This window comes from Ranitomeya variabilis, chromosome 7 (assembly GCF_051348905.1).
Source record: "Ranitomeya variabilis isolate aRanVar5 chromosome 7, aRanVar5.hap1, whole genome shotgun sequence".
Classification (NCBI taxonomy): domain Eukaryota; kingdom Metazoa; phylum Chordata; class Amphibia; order Anura; family Dendrobatidae; genus Ranitomeya; species Ranitomeya variabilis.
Window position 1 is genome coordinate 231351293 of NC_135238.1, and position 16667 is coordinate 231367959.

The window sequence follows — 16667 nt, forward strand, 5'->3', positions numbered from 1 at the left end:
GGCATGAGAGAATCGGAGCACAGCTGGGGAGTAAATGGAGAAATCAATTTCTCCATCTCCTCCATTGCCGACCTCCGCAGGAATCGCACTGCACTCGGGTGACATCCGAGTGCAGTGCGATGTTTCACACGCACCCATAGACTTGTATGGGAGCGTGCAATACAATTCTCGCAGCATGCTGTTGTTTTCACATGCCAATTTGGCAGAGTGCTATCCGATTTTGTAACGGATTGCACTCGCCCGATTTATTTGCTCTTGTGAGTGAGCCCTTAGAGGTTTTATCATCAAACTGTTCTATTTCCCAGACTGCAAGCTGAGGAAGCTCTACCTCTGCCGCATAGGTAGGGTGCATGTGACACTGAAGCTCTGCGGATCCAGCAATCACCCTTCAGAGCAGCGCTTAAAAACTCTTTAGCAAAGGGCTTGTAAGTGCTGAACTCCTTACCTAGGAGATGATGGATGGCCCCTGATAGATGGCAGAGGTGGCCGATAACCTAGGCAATGAGCAGTAAAACAAAGAACAAAAAAATCCTTCCGTTCTTGAGAAGAGAGAGGATTTTTAATAAACAGTAAGTTGCATGTTTTAGCAAGAACTTTGCAATTTAACCCATTTTACTTGTTGAGTATAGCCCTTAATTTTAAGGGTGGTCATTAGTGATGAGCGAGTATACTCGTTACTCAGGTTTCCCCGAGCATGCTCAGGTGGTCTCCGAGTATTTGGATGTACTCGGAGATTTCGTTTTCTTCTCCACAGCTGCATGATTTGCGACTGCTATACATGCCATTATCATTATCCCGAAGTTGAACAGATGTGCCGGTGCTCTGTTCTCTTTCTTTTTTGTGTGTATTTACATACTATAACACTCTGTTGGCCCCTGTTGGGTATATGGATATGTTTGTTGTATAAACTAGGAGGCATGTGTCTATAGATATATGCTATAACGCTCTGTTGGCCCCTGTTGGGTATATGGATATGTTTGTTGTATAAACTAGGAGGCATGTGTCTATAGATATGTGCTATAACGCTCTGTTGGCCCCTGTTGGGTATATGGATATGTTTGATGTATAAACTAGGAGGCATGTGTCTATATATACATATTATAATGCTCTTTTGGCCCCTGTTGGGTATATGGATATGTTTGATGTATACACTGGGAGGCATGTGTCTATATATACATACTATCAGGGCCGTATTTGCCACTAGGCACTTGAGGGCACGTGCCTAGGGCGGGACAATGCTGGGGGCAGCACCTGAGCATGAGCAAGTTTTTTTTTTTTTTTTTTTAAAGTCCTGGGTCACCACCCAACCGACCGCCCCCCAGCCCCCCCCAGCCCCCCCCCGCCCGCCCGCCCGCTTGCCTGCCTCCAACCCTCTCTCCTTGAAGACGTCATGCTCACCCTGCTCCAGCGATGCCTGGTCTCAGCGCCTGCAGCTCATCCTGAGTGAGCGGTCACGTGGTACCGCTCATTAAGGTCATGAATATGGGCATATTCATGACCTTAATGAGCGGTACCACATGACCGCTCATGCAGGAAGAAGGTGCTGCGCCGGGTGTCGGGACAGAGATAGAGGGATGTTCGGTGCGGCAGCACGGTGTGGGAAAGAAAGGAGAGTATGAGGGACGGGGGACGGGGGGATGAAGGAGGATGGGGAGCCGAGCCATGCAAGATGGGAGCGGGAGCAGCAGCGGGAGTGGGGGGGGGGTTTGAGAGATGAGCCATGCATACAGGAGGTGGGAATTTGAGCCATGCATACAAGAGGGGGGGAAATGAGCCATGCATGCAGGGGGGGGATATGAGCCATGCATACAGGAGGGGGGATATGAGCCATGCATACAGGAGGGGGGATATGAGCCATGCATACAGGAGGGGGGGAGATGAGCCATGCATACAAGATGGAAGGGGGGCATTATACAGTATTGAGCATCATGTGGGGTCATTAAACACTATGGAGCATCATGTGTGGCCATTATACAGTATGGAGCATCATGTGTGGCCATTATACAGTATGGAGCATCATGTGTGGCCATTATACAGTATAGAGCATCATGTGTGGCCATTATACAGTATGGAGCATCATGTGTGGCCATTATACAGTATTGTGCATCATGTGGGGTCATTATACAGTGTGTAGAACTGTGTTCGGCCATTATACAGTATGGAGCATCCATGTGTGGCCTATATACATTATGGAGCATCATGTGTGGCCATTATACAGTATTGAGCATCATGTGGGGTCATTATACAGTATGGAGAACTGTGTGCTGCCATTATACAGTATGGAGCATCATGTGTGGCCATTATACAGTATGGAGCATCATGTGTGGCCATTATACAGTTTGGAGCATCATGTAGGGCCATTATACAGTATGGAGCATCATGTGGGATCATTATACAGTATGGAGCATCATGTGGGGCCATTATACAGTATGTGGAGCACTGCGCAGCCATTATACAGTATAGAGCATCATGTGTGGCCATTATACAGTATGGAGCACTGTGTGGCCATATTTTTTTTTGTTTATAATTATTGTTCATGAAACAGTGTGATCAGCAGTGCTAAATGGGTGTGGTTGGGACGTGGATATGGGTGTGACTAGTGTGGTCAGGGGCGTGGCCTAAAATTTGCCGCGGCGCACTACGCGCACCGCAAACTTTATAGCTCTTTCCCTTCTTCAAAAGTTGGGAGGTATGGTACCGCATTTGCCAGATCACGGCAAGTGCCGCAAATCCCATAGGGAATGAATGAGGCCAAACGCAGTGTTGCTGTAAGTGATCCGTTACACGGCAAATGCAGGAAAACTGCCGGATCTGCTGTAAAAGGCGACTTTCACATCAGCGATTCTTGCCAAAGTCACTGCCGATAGTGTCATACTCACCAAAGGGGGAGGCAGCACTAAAAGTGCCTAGGGCAGCAGAAACTCTAAATACGGCCCTGCATACTATAACGCTCTGTTGGCCCCTTTTGGGTATATGGATATGTTTGACGTATACACTGGGAGGCATGTGTCTATATATACATACTATAACAATCTGTTGGCCCCTGTTGGGTATATGGATATGTTTTACGTATAAACTAGGAGGCATTAAGGTGTCCCGCAGCATAGACCTCCAGTGTCCAGCTCTGATCTATAATGGAATCCACTGTTAAACTTTTCTGCAGCGCCCCCACAGGAAAACTGAAGCATTACACAAATCTCATTGCAATCAATGACAAGGCCAGAAAGTGGGGGGTCTTCCAGAGCAAGAGACGCTCTTTGTAGCTACTTTAATTGACGAGGGTGCTGAATGGGGGCTCGTGCATTAGATAGCGCTTTGGTGTATAACTCAGCTCCAGTTTTCCGGCCCCCCTGGTTTCTCACACTGTGATATTTCCCCCTGTGGAATGTGTCATCCCTACACATTTTACAGGGCAACAAGATATTGTATTACCAATGACCACCGTCCCTGCTCTAAATATAGCGGGTGCCCACAGCCCTGGGGAAGGGTGTCCAGCCGTCTTATCACAGGTCTCCCATCCCCCCATCCTCTGCCCCTGTACTGTAATCCCACCAATATCTCCGCAGACCTGGTAATTATGAGACAGCGAGGTTATCAGAACGAATTACTGACAGCATCCAAGACGAGCCTGCACTCCGTGACCTTGTACAGTGAGGCTGAAGGGGACGAAGAGGGGGTCACTAAGATGGTGCAAGGAAGAAAATCTACCGTTCATAGCAACCAATCAGATCAGCGCGTCTGTCCTCGCCATCAGCGAGCAAAACCGGGGATTTTTTTTTAATGGCTGACCAGACAACTAGGAGCAGCCAGATCTTTAGAAGCGTTCCGCAGCTTTCTAATATATTTTGTGTTTCAATTGTTCATTTTGAAAATCTCAGCTTGATGTCAGTGACTAGACACATATTGTTTACAATCCAGCAGCCGAAAACCTGTACATACTTAAGACATCTTTTTTTTTACGTGGATTTTTCAGGCAGAAGCCAAATACATTTTTTCAATTACTGCTTTTACACTCTTTTTTCCCCGTTTTCTGCACCTTTTTTTTTTGTCTTTTGTGGCTTGAATTTTTTTTCTCCGTTTTCAAGTCCTATGCACCATTGTGTGACATGACTTAGTCACATTTCTGTGTAAACTTTTAAAAAAGGTTGCAAATTTTGACATTTTATACAAGAGAAAGGGTGGCGTAAAAAGCATAACTTTCCTTTTCTCAATTGCAAGTAGAAATGCAAATCTGATAACAGTTGCAACACATCGACCGCTCATTGGGTGCCTTTTGATAAATTGATGACGATGCAAAAAAGTGCACTGCAAAAAATGTACTATAAAACTAAATCCGATGTCTAATTCCCCCATTGGCATTAAAGCCTGCGAGCAGGAAGGAAATCTTGTTAAAGGGAACCTGTCAGCAGAATTGTGCTGAGTAACCTACAGACAGTGTCAGGTTGGCGCCTTTATACTGATTAAAATGATACCTGGTGATGAAATCCGTCTTGTGGTTCTTGTGTAATCTGTATTTTCAGTTTTTGAGTTAACGATATGCTCGAGCTCTGGGGCGGCCTGTGGGGGGTCTTCATGTGGTGCTCTGATTAGGTATTCATAATGCAGGCTGCTGATAGGTCACTGATGCCTCACTGACCTGCCCCCTAGTTTACATAATGAATATATATATAAATAAACAAACAACAACCACAAGACAGATTTCATCAACAGGTACCATTGTAATCAGTATAATGGCGCTGACCTGACACTCTGTAGGTTATTGTGCACAATCCTGCTGACAGGTTCCTTTGAAGTTTTTAGGACCTTTATGCTGTTTTTTTTTCTATTTTTTTTTTTTATGCTTTTGCAGTGTGTTAAAGGACAGGATACCCCCTAATAATACTGAAACTTATAGTATCAAAAGAGGAAACCTCCTTACACCTCTAATGAAGTCTGATATCAACTATTAACACCAAAATTGACTACTAATAATTAATATCCACTTAATACCACAACGTTATCTTTACCTTATACTATACACTAGCTGTTATCTATTCCTTATACTATATACTAACTGAGACAACACCGTGTATCAATAAAGGGTATTTATTACACACACACAAGTCTGCAGTCTATAACGTACATATATATTTATACCCAAACTGGCGACTATAAAATATATATATATATATACACACACAATATACGGATATTACAACTCTATTACAGTAATATCACTACAGTATACAGTGATATCCCAACAATATCACACAGTAATAACCCACAATAACCAGTAATATCACAACAATCAATTAACTGCCCGATTACCCAAATCACACATGCAATATCAGCCCTCCCACCTTTGGCTAGCTAACCCTAATGAATAGTACTGGGCATATTAAGAAAAGGGGATACAGAGTATACTTAAGCCATGTGGGTCCATCATCATTCCAGCATGCAGGCACAGCAAAAGAGGAAGAGCACATGTGTCTTGTACCTTTTATGTCCAGCTAGAAGAAGTGTGTCCAGCCCCAGGTGTGTGGGGATGAGGTCACAAGTCTATTGTCCACTGGCCTAAGTCCTAAATGAAACCTGATATACCAGCTTGAGGAGGGGGCTACTGAGCACATGTGGGGGAATTATATATCACTAAACACATCTCTACGTAAAGATATACATTTTGGAGCACTTCCCTTCTACACAGTGCAAGGAAAAACATCTGGAAACCATCACCAAGTTGCTGTTGTTGAATCTTTTGCTATTGTTCTGAGCACCGAATGGTATTTATCTTTTTATAACTGTGTCAAGTTAATTAGTATCATGTAACTATATCATAATTATCAGGCCAAGTTCCCACAGAATATAAATGCTGCATTTTTTCCATTGCTTTTTTTTGTGCTGAAAAGTTGCCGTGTTTAACAGTTGAAGCAAAGGTACCGTGACCTCATAGCGCACTTACCGAATCACTGTGCATTTAAACACAGCGCAGAACTGCTCTTTTTTGGTGTGTGTTTTTTTCCTTATAGACTTCTGTAGTGAACCTGAAAAAAAATCTATATAAAAAAAAATTGAAGGTTATAGGAGGAAAATTCTTAGGCCACATTCACACTATCAGTATTTGGTCAGTATTTTACATCAGTATTTGTAGCCAAAACCAGGAGTGGGTGATAAATACAGAAGTGGCGCAGATGTTTCTATTATAATTTTCCTCTGATTGTTCCACTCCTGGTTTTGGCTACAAATGCTGATGTAAAATACTGACCAAATACTGATGGTGTGACCGTAGCCTGATAGGGATTCCTGGACTTGAACCCCTCCCTTTCAAGCTATGTGCACATGGAGTTTTTTTTATTATTATTATTTTTATTATTATTTTTTAGAGTGGATCCAAAACCTTCCTCAAAAACTCTTAGAATACTTCCATTTAATTGGAAAATGGCAAATTCACCTTTCTGGTCATATGAAGAGTTTTTTGAGGATTTTTTTTTTCTTATAGAGGTGTTGAAAAACACATGGTGGAAAATAATAAGGCTGTGTGCACACGATGCGGATTTGCTGCGGATCCGCAGCGGATTTTTCCGTGCAGAAACGCTGCAGATCCGCACTGTGATTTACAGTACAATGTAAATCAATGGGTAAAAAAAAAAGTTGTGCAGATGGTGCGGAAAATCAGTGTGGAATTGCTGCAAATTTAAAAGAAGTGCATGTCACTTCTTTTGTGCGGATCTGCAGCGTTTCTGCACCACTCCATGATAGAAATCCGCAGTGGCAAAAACTGCAGAAAATCCGCACAAAATCCGCATCAATTCCGCACAAAATCCGCATAAAAACCGCAGCAAATCCGCAGCTACGGATACTGCCAGGAGATGCGGATTTTGTGCAGAAAATTCTGCACCACATTTCCTACGTGTGCACATAGTCTAAAGCACATATTAGTTCTTTGAAGAAAATCCTGAAGGAAAATGCTCCAATCTGCACTGTCCTATCAATTTTTTTCAATTTGTTTTCTCCAAAATGCTAAAAAACTCGTCAGGACGAGTTTTGTTGGGTTTTGGAATAATATTTGATAGGACAGTGCAGTTTGGAACGTTTTCCTTCAGGATTTTCTTCAAAGAACTGATGTGTGCTTTCTTTTTTTTCCATCAGGTGTTCTTCTTCTTCAGAAGAAAAACTGCTCCAGAACCTCCACATAAAAAGGAGAGTTATCTGAAGTGGTTTCTGACGGAAAAAGTAGTGGTTTTTGATGGTCACAAAAAACTGTGCAGCAACAGGGAGACCAATAATCCTTAGCAGAATCCACCATGGACTTGGGGTATGTGCACACGTAGATGGAACCTGTGTGGATTTTTCCGCATCTGTTTTGAGAAATCCGCAGGTAAAAAGCACTGTGTTTTACCTGCGGATTTACCGCGGTTTTTGTGCGGATTCCACCTGCAGTTTTACACCTGCGAATTCCTATTATGGAGCAGGTGTAAACCGCTGCGGAATCCGCACAAAGAATTGACATGCTGCAGAATAAACTACGCTACGTTTCCGCACGTTTTTTTCCGCAGCATGTGCACTGCGGATTTTGTTTTCCATAGGTTTACATGGTACTGTAAACTCAGGGAAAACAGCTGCGAATCCGCAGCGTCAAAACCGCTGCAGATCTGCAGCAAAATCCGCAACGTGTGCACATAGCCTTTATCAACGTCTTCTTTTTATTAGTAATTGCACCATCTATAATAAGACGTGCACCAATCATGGAGCCCCTTTGACAATGCTTTCCAAGTATTAGGCCGGCGTCACACTTGGCATAAGACAATACGCCACGTATTATACGGCCGTACTACGGCCGTAATACGGAGAAATGTTCCCAAAATAGTGATCCGTAGTCAGGGTGTGTCAGCGTATTTTGCGCATGGCATCCTCCGTATGTAATCCGTATGGCATCCGTACTGCGAGATTTTCGCGCAGGCTTGCAAAACCGACATCTAATGGATTTATGTGCTCAAATATTCGGGAAAACATATATACAGTATATATAGATATATATGTCATTGAGACACATATATATATATTCTGTATTTATATTTCATTCAGCGCGATATCTGTGAAAAGCCGGTAATTCAATTGCCGGCTTTTCATTTCTCCTGCACAAACCCGACAGGATATGAGACATGATTACATACAGTAAACCATCTCATATCCCCCTTTTTTTTGCATATTCCACACTACTAATGTTAGTAGTGTGTATGTGCAAAATTTCAGCGCTGTAGCTGCTAAAATAAAGGGTTAAATGGCGGAAAAAATTGGCGTGGGCTCCCGCGCAATTTTCTCCGCCAGAATTGTAAAGCCAGTGACTGAGGGCAGATATTAATAGCCAGGAGAGGGTCCATGGTTATTGGCCCCCCCGTGGCTAAAAACATCTGCCCCCAGCCACCCCAGAAAAGGCACATCTGGAAGATGCGCCTGTTCTGGCACTTGGCCACTCTCTTCCCACTCCCTGTAGCGGTGGGATATGGGGTAATGAAGGGTTAATGTCACCTTGCTATTGTAAGGTGACATTAAGCCAGATTAATAATGGAGAGGCGTCAATTATGACACCTATCCATTATTAATCCAATTGTTTGAAAGGGTTAAAAAACACACACACACATGATTTAAAAGTATTTTAATGAAATAAACACAGCGGTTGTTGTAATAATTTATTGCTCTCTCATTCCATCAGGAACACCCTCGCTTGGCAAAATAATAAACGCACAAGATATATACCTTCTGATGTCCTATCACGTCCAACGAGGTAATCCATCTGAAGGGGTTAACTAATATTACAGGCACGAGCTGCGATAAACCACTCGCTCGTGCCTGTAATCCCCGGGTGCTGAAAGGAAAGCAGAGTGATCTATACTTACATTGAGTCGTGGTGATGCGCCCCTGCTGGATGTTCTCATGAACTGCAGCCTGGGAACTTTTTCCCACGCTCCAGGTCATATGAGGACATCCACCAGGGGGCGCATCACCGCGACTGAAGGAAATGTAGGTCAATGACCTACATTTCATTCATTCGCCGGGGATTACAGTCACGAGCACAGCTGCATTAGCAGGGCTCCTGCCTGTAAAATATTTTAACCCCTTCAGATGGATTACCTCGTGGGAAGTGATCGGACATCAGAAGGTATGTATCTTGTGCGTTTATTATTTTGCCAAGCGAGGGCCTGCAAATGGATTGAGAGAGCAATAAATTATTAAAACAATCGCTGTGTTTATTTCATTAAAATACTTTTAAATCATGTGTGTGTGTGTTTTAAACCTTTCAAACAATTGGATTAATAATGGATAGGTGTCATAATTGACGCCTCTCATTATTAATCTGGCTTAATGTCACCTTACAATAGCAAGGTGACATTAACCCTTCATTACCCCATATCCCACCGCTACAGGGAGTGGGAAGAGAGTGGCCAAGTGCCGGAATAGGCGCATCTTCCAGATGTGCCTTTTCTGGGGTGGCTGGGGGCAGATGTTTGTAGCCAGGGGGGGGGGCAATAACCATGGACCCTCTCTAGGCTATTAATATCTGCCCTCAGTCACTGGCTTTACCATTCTGGCGGAGAAAATTGCGCGGAAGCCCACGCCAATTTTTTTCCGCCATTTAACCCTTTATTTTAGCAGCTACAGCGCTGAAATTTTGCACATACACACTGCTAACATTAGTAGTGTGGAATATGCAAAAAAAAAGGGGATATGAGATGGTTTACTGTATGTAAAGCATGTCTCATATCCTGTCGGGTTTGTGCAGGAGAAATGAAAAGCCGGCAATTGAATTACCGACTTTTCACTAACACTGCTGCGTATTTCTCGCAAGTCACACTGCTGGTCCGTGTGGAATCCGTATTTTTCTCGCCCCCATAGACTTTCATTGGCGAGTTTTTTGCGCAATACGCTGACAAACGCAGCATGCTGCGATTTTGTACGGCCGTAGAAAGCCGTATATTACGGATCCGTAATATACGGCTGATAGGAGCAGCCCCATTGAGAATAATTGTGCCGTATGTTATGCGAGTTTTACGGACGTAGTTTCTGCGCTCTTACGTCCGTAAAACACGCATGTGTGACGCCGGCCTTACCCTTGTCCTCTGCAATCTCTTTATGATACTGCCTTCTATGAAATGAAAAATGAATAAACGAAACAATAGAAAATTCATTAGATATAATATAACTAGTTATATTGGATACATTAGATATAATATGACTAGATATATTGGATACATTGGATAGAATATGACTAGATATATTGGATACATTGGATAGAATATGACTAGATATATTGGATGCATTGGATATAATATAACTAGTTGTATTGGATACATTGGATAGAATATAACTACTTCTATTGGATACATTGGCTATAATATAACTATCCAGGACTTGATGAGGGCAGAGCTTCACTTTATGAGACTCAATCAAGGCCACTACAGGGACTTTATTGCCCCCCAGTGGCAGATAGTGGAGCTGTAAAAAAAAAATAAAGGACAAAAAGTTGGAGTCCAATTTAGTGATCTCCTCTCCTGGAAGAAAAAAAAGTTCCCAGGTAAGAGCTAAATTGCATTTTATTTTCCATGGATCATTACTAATAACACTCCCTACTCCAATGGTCTCCTCAAAGAGAAGCAAAGTGCCACCTCAAAGAAGGATTAATCAATATTTTCAATTAAATAGATGAGACTTAGATCTCTGGACGCAGCATTGTGCAGGACCCTGGTCCAGCGGCCACCTCATTAGCCTACAAGACAGCATCCTTAGGCGCCTCTTCTGATTAGGAGGCCTTGTGCCATGTCATGCATATGATATTACACCAGGTCTAACACACAGGAGCAGGCAGCATCGGGGATGAGGAGGAGGTTACAGTACTGGCAGACACAGACAGAAAAACTGTACAAGAACAAAATATGGGTCCTTGTCAGTCCAATAGCTCCTCATAATGCACAATTCCACCTGCTTTGGAGATGGAATGGGCCCCCTTACCTCATGGGTGGGCAGGTTGCACCAATCATATGTCTGCTCCTGATTTACAGGTCTCTAGTCTGCAAGCGACAGATTACCAAGGTAGCCGCAGTCCTGTAAACCTTTTTGTTCACCTTTGTAGAGATCATGAACCCAGTAGACTTCCCCAGGGGTCCATACACTGGGCCGTGTGGACTCTCCCTCCATGAACCACTGTATTCTCCCAAGCAATGCTCCTAGCACATAATACCTATGTGACTTATAGACAGTATCATGCCATTCAATGGAGCATGCAATGATGGTTTTCTTATGGATGGTCCAGTAGGGGCCCAAAGCAGGATCTATACAGCTAGGATCCATGGTCCAGCCATGTGCCTGGATCCTTTGACCGCAGATTAGTTACTGTCTCGCTTGCTGCACTAAATACTGGTGACATAAACATATCATGAAAATGGTTAAAGTCTGCAATCTTCTCATACATTTGGCCCTTAGATTGCAATATCAGCAGCAGACGACGGCAGAAGATGGGTTAATAGCGCATTGCTGCTAAGTAGGGTTGAGCGACCTTTAGTTTTTTAGGGTCGAGTCGGGTTTTGTGAAACCCGACTGTCTTAAAAGTCGAGTCGAGTGAAATCGGCCGACCACCGTTCAAATTCGGGGATCGGACAAAACACGAAACCCAATGAAAAAATTTCTCTCTCTCTCTCTCTCTCTCTCTCTCTCTCTCTCTCTCTCTCTCTCTCTCTCTCTCTCTGTACGCCCCCTAACACCTATGTCATCACTCTACCGCTCCTTCATTGGCTGCAAAAATGGCGCTAAACGCGTCATACGAAACGCGACTTTCGCGCCAAGTTCGCGTACCGCGTGGCCGACCCCACACAGGGATCGGGTCGGGTTTCATGAGACGCCGACTTTGCCAAAAGTCGGCGACTTATGAAAATGAACGATCCGTTTCGCTCAACCCTACTGCTAAGCATTTATTGCTGGCCTAAAATTCTGCAAGTCTTGTAATGACAGCAAAAATGTGGGAGCAAAATAGTGCAGAATCTATGGCTCCTGGTACAATGGCCACTTGTAAAGCCACCAGACATAATCACTGTCAGAGGCAATGTAAACTCAGACTTGTGAGCCAGAGAATTTTAATGGCATCGTTATACCTCAACTACTATAATTAATGATGATTTCTTCTTGTAAGGGCCAGCGAGTCATCGTACGGCTCCTGAATCACAGCGGCACAGGACAAATGGCCAGCGGAGTGGTCCTTTAAGGAGTCAGTTACAGAGCTCCACATTGGATTCAGGCACTGATGATAACAACTGTTTACTATATATTACATTTATACACTTTTTTCTGATTTTGCCACCATTCTATGCCCATTCTAAGCAGTGTTCATCCAGGGCATTCTGCTTCATGACCATTGCCAATATGACTCCATGATCCGGTGGTCTCCTTAAAGAGAGCTGGTCGTTTTCCCCCTAAACAGAATGCATTACAATTTTCATCAAGTCGATTAGACGTTGATTCTCCAAGCACAGCATTGCCCCAAGCAAGGTCCATATGGGAACTGGGTGGCACCTTCCTGGGCGCTGTGTTGTGAATTCTGCTCTTGGGCTCCCTCCGGTGGTTTTAAGTGGTACTGCTGCTGATCTCAGCAGTCATCAGGTGCTTTCACTTGCTACCAATTTTGACTGGGCTATTTATTCTGGCTGATCCTTTAGTCAGTGCCAGTTGTCCATTGTTTTCTGGAGGATTCACATCTCTGCTTGGTTTCTCCTGCTGGATTGTCCAAATCATCAAAGATAAGTCCTGGCTTTGTTTTTTGCAGTCCACATGCGGTGGACTTTATAGCTCAGTGAATTTCTATGTTCTTTCTTGTCCAGCTTTTTCTGTGTAAGGATTTATTCAGCCAAGCTGGAAGCTCTGGAGTTGCAGAGTTACCCTCCAAGCCTTTAGTTAGGTGTGGAGATTTTTGTACTCTCTGTGGTGGATTTTTGTAGTATTTTAATACTGACCGTACAGTACTCTGTCCTGTCTTTTCTTTCTAGCTAAGCGTGGCCTCCTTTGCTAAATTCTGTTTTCAGTCTGTGTATGTAATTTCCCTCTCCTCTCACAGTCAATATTTGTGGGGGGCTGTCTTTCCTTTGGGGATTTTCTCTGAGGCAAGATAGTTTTCCTGTTTCTTTCTTTAGGGGTAATTAGTCCTCCGGCTGTGACGAGGTGTCTAGGGAGTGACAGGAACATCCCACGGCTACTTCTAGTTTTAAGTTCAGGTCTGCGGTCAGTATAGAGGCCACCTTCTCCAGAGCTCGTCAATGCTGCTCCTGGGCCACCAGATCATAACAGCGCTGTGATGGCTGCCATTGGCATATTCTAGTAGGTAACCAAGGAATTGAAATATTTCACTTGCAACGTCCTCTGTAATTCATTGAATTGCATTGTTTCTCTCACAGTTTGGCATGATATTACTTTATAAAGAGGTAGCACAGCCGGTTTTACAGAGGTTTTCCATGACTTTTCTACAACTTTCTAAACCTTGCTCCTTTAATAAAAAGAGTTCACTTACCAAAGTCGATGCATTAATAATTTTACTCATCGCCCCCATTCATAAAATCTTCTGCTGCCATATAAACAGCATGATCACATCCACTATGACGTCCTGTCCAGTGATCATGTGACCTCATCATGAGACTAACGCACCCTAAACTGCAGTCCTATGTAAAACCTCAACTAACACATTACGACATATAGATGCCTCTATAAATAGTGATCAATGACAAACTCAGCTCTGCTACATCTGTACAATAAACTGCGGGCTCCAGATGGCAGTCTGCTACAGGAATGGCGGCTGTAGCGGAGCTGAATGTGACCCGATCACTAGAATCTCAACCACGCTCCCAGATCTGGTGTCCAGTTACCGCTTTTTATATTCACCAAGTCATGTGGGAAGATCTCAGGAAACTATGAGCTACAACTGAGCGATGATATGTACCAGGGGGATGCTGGACTGGTGTTCAGGCCAGTATACAGGCAGAACTGGGCTTCAAGATGGGGCACACACATATGAAAATGGGTCTGGTACGTGCCGTCATGCACCATCATACCTTGTGATCCCTGTGTCCTGCACGGCCCCCCAGCCCTGCACTGCCTCTGAGCAGATGTAGATGTTCGTTATCACTTGTGCAAAGTTCTGACATAAATTATATTGAATCTGTTTGGTGGAGGCTTCCATGTGATTTGATGCTTCGCCTACTTTTTAGGGTATGTGCACACGATGCAGAAAACGCTGCGCATCCGCAGCGGATCCGCAGCGCTTCCGCAGCTGCGGGTTCGCAGCAGTTTCCCATGAGTTTACATTACAATGTAAACCTATGGGAAACAAAAAATGCTGTGCACATGCTGCGGAAAAAGCAGCGCGGAAACGCAGCGGTTTACATTCCGCAGCATGTCACTTCTTTCTGCGGATTCCGCAGCGGTTTTACAGCTGCTCCTATGGAAAACCGCAGTTATAAAACCGCAGTGAAATCCGCAGAAAAACCGCGGTAAATCTGCGATAAATCTGCAGCAAAAACGCAGCGTTTTTGCCCTGCAGATTTATCAAATCTGCAGTGGACCATTATACGTGTGCACATAGCCTTAAATGACTCGAGATGGCATTCTAAAAAAAATGTAATAAGCCGTCTCTCCAGAAACTTGGTGAAAATTGCATAATATAAATGTCTAAATGCAAGCAAAAAGGGTCTGTCGTATACTCCGTCTTTGCTATAAATTGCAGGAAAAAGTAAATGTGAGTGAACATCTAAAAATACCTATATTTTTAAAGGGGTATTCTGGCTCCACAAAGCAACATTATTAATTGCATGATGGAAAGGTATAAAATCTATCAACATACTGTATATTTTGTATCAATTTATTATGACTCCCAAGATCTCTGCTTGCTTTAGTAGGACGTTTATTGTTATCGCTAATGGCTCGTGCACATGACTGTATAAATCTGGTGAGTGTTATCTGCGGTTGTGACTGGCAGCACTCGTACCAATGTGTTACTATGGGGCTGTGCACACGTTTGTGGTCCAAGGGAAAAAAATCACGGCATGGACAATTTGCCTTCAAGAACCAAATGGCACTCGCCCATTCAAGTCTATGGGTTTGTGAAAAAAATAATGATGTCTGATGTCTTCCGAGAGCAGTCTGATTTTTACAGACTGACATAATGGAGAAGGCGAAGAAACTTTTTTTTTCTCTTCATCTCCGAGAAAATTGGATCACACTCTGATCAAGTTCTGTTCACACTCTCATCAGAGTCTAATTATCACAATCATAATAATATAAAACTTGGCACTCAACTTAGTTTTTGCAATTCCACTGTATTTATTCCTATCTTTACAGCAGTCGGACTGAGGAAGGTCCATATAGGACCGAAACGTCTCATGTTAAAGTGACAGGACTGCATTAAAATATTACTGGATTGCAAAAACTAAGTTGAGTGCCAAGTTTTATATTATTACACTTTGGGCCTGGGAACCTACTTGTGCACCTTCACAGTAGTGCTACGATAAAGTCTGTATCATAATTATCATAATCAGACCTATTACCTCGGATAGAGAGACCCGAACCTAAGGGCAGGTGCTGATAAGTGTATTTTCAGAAAATCGAAACACATTTTGATCAATGTTATTCTATGGGCCTGTGCACATGTCCGATTTTTTTCCTTGGACAGAGCCACTATGAGGAACAAATTGCTGCATATCAGAGTTTGATCCAATATTCGGATCGCACTCTGCCATGCAAGTCAATGAGTCTGTGGGAAACATTGGATGCCCTCGGATGAAATCTGAGTGCAGTCCAATTCTATGCACTGACACAATGAAACACAATGAAGAAGATGGAGAAATGTTGTTCTCCATCTTCTCCTCATCCGAGAGAACTGGATCACTCTATGATCACATTGTGATCAGACTTTGAGCGGATTGTGATATACATAATGGACCCTATTCTCTCAGATGAGAGAATCCACTGCTGTCTGCACAAGTCCTACTCGGACAGCCGTGGCTCTCCCTATAACGTGATCACGGGTTGCCGATGAGATACAATGGTTGGCATCCTGATGAGATCCTTCATAGTGTTTGCTTCAGTATTGCACTGAATCTATCAGATAAGCAATTAAACAACCACAGCATCAAGTCCACGATGGAGACTCAAACATAAAGTGAAAAGTAAAGAAAGAAATATAATTTATAAAATGTATCTAATTTATAAAATAAACATAAATATTTCAATCACTCCTTTTTTCCCCCAGTTAAAAATAATAACAAAAAAAACCCATTGTATCACCATGGAGCGCCCCCACACCGCCGCAGGGCCGAGGGGTACCCGGAGCCGGGCCTCTAGGTCTCAGTCCTGGGGTTGTCACGGTGGCTAGACCCGGTCCGTGGCCCTGTCTGTCAGTGGGGGACGTCCGGTGCAATAAGCGATGTTGTAGCGGTGCAGTTGTGGGGTGCAGGTCGCGGTAAATAACGAGGACACCAGGTTGCAGTCTCTTTACCTCTTTACTGAAGCTCTCTGGGTCCTCAGTCCGGAATACGGCTCACCAGGCTGCGCAAGTCCGGCCGGTCCAATGGCACTTCCAGAGCTCTCCTTGCAGGTGGAAATCGGTGCCTTCCTTCTAGCGCTATGTGTTGCAGTCCTTCCCTGCTGTGCTTACGGAA

The 16667-nt window shown here is 43.7% G+C and overlaps 1 protein-coding gene across 3 annotated transcripts in view; it reads left to right on the forward strand.

Moving 5' to 3' along the window:
• The window catches only part of SPEG (striated muscle enriched protein kinase), a 211519-nt gene that overhangs the window by 22073 nt on the left and 172779 nt on the right, over window positions 1–16667 (forward strand). The gene's annotated exons all lie outside the window — the stretch shown is intronic.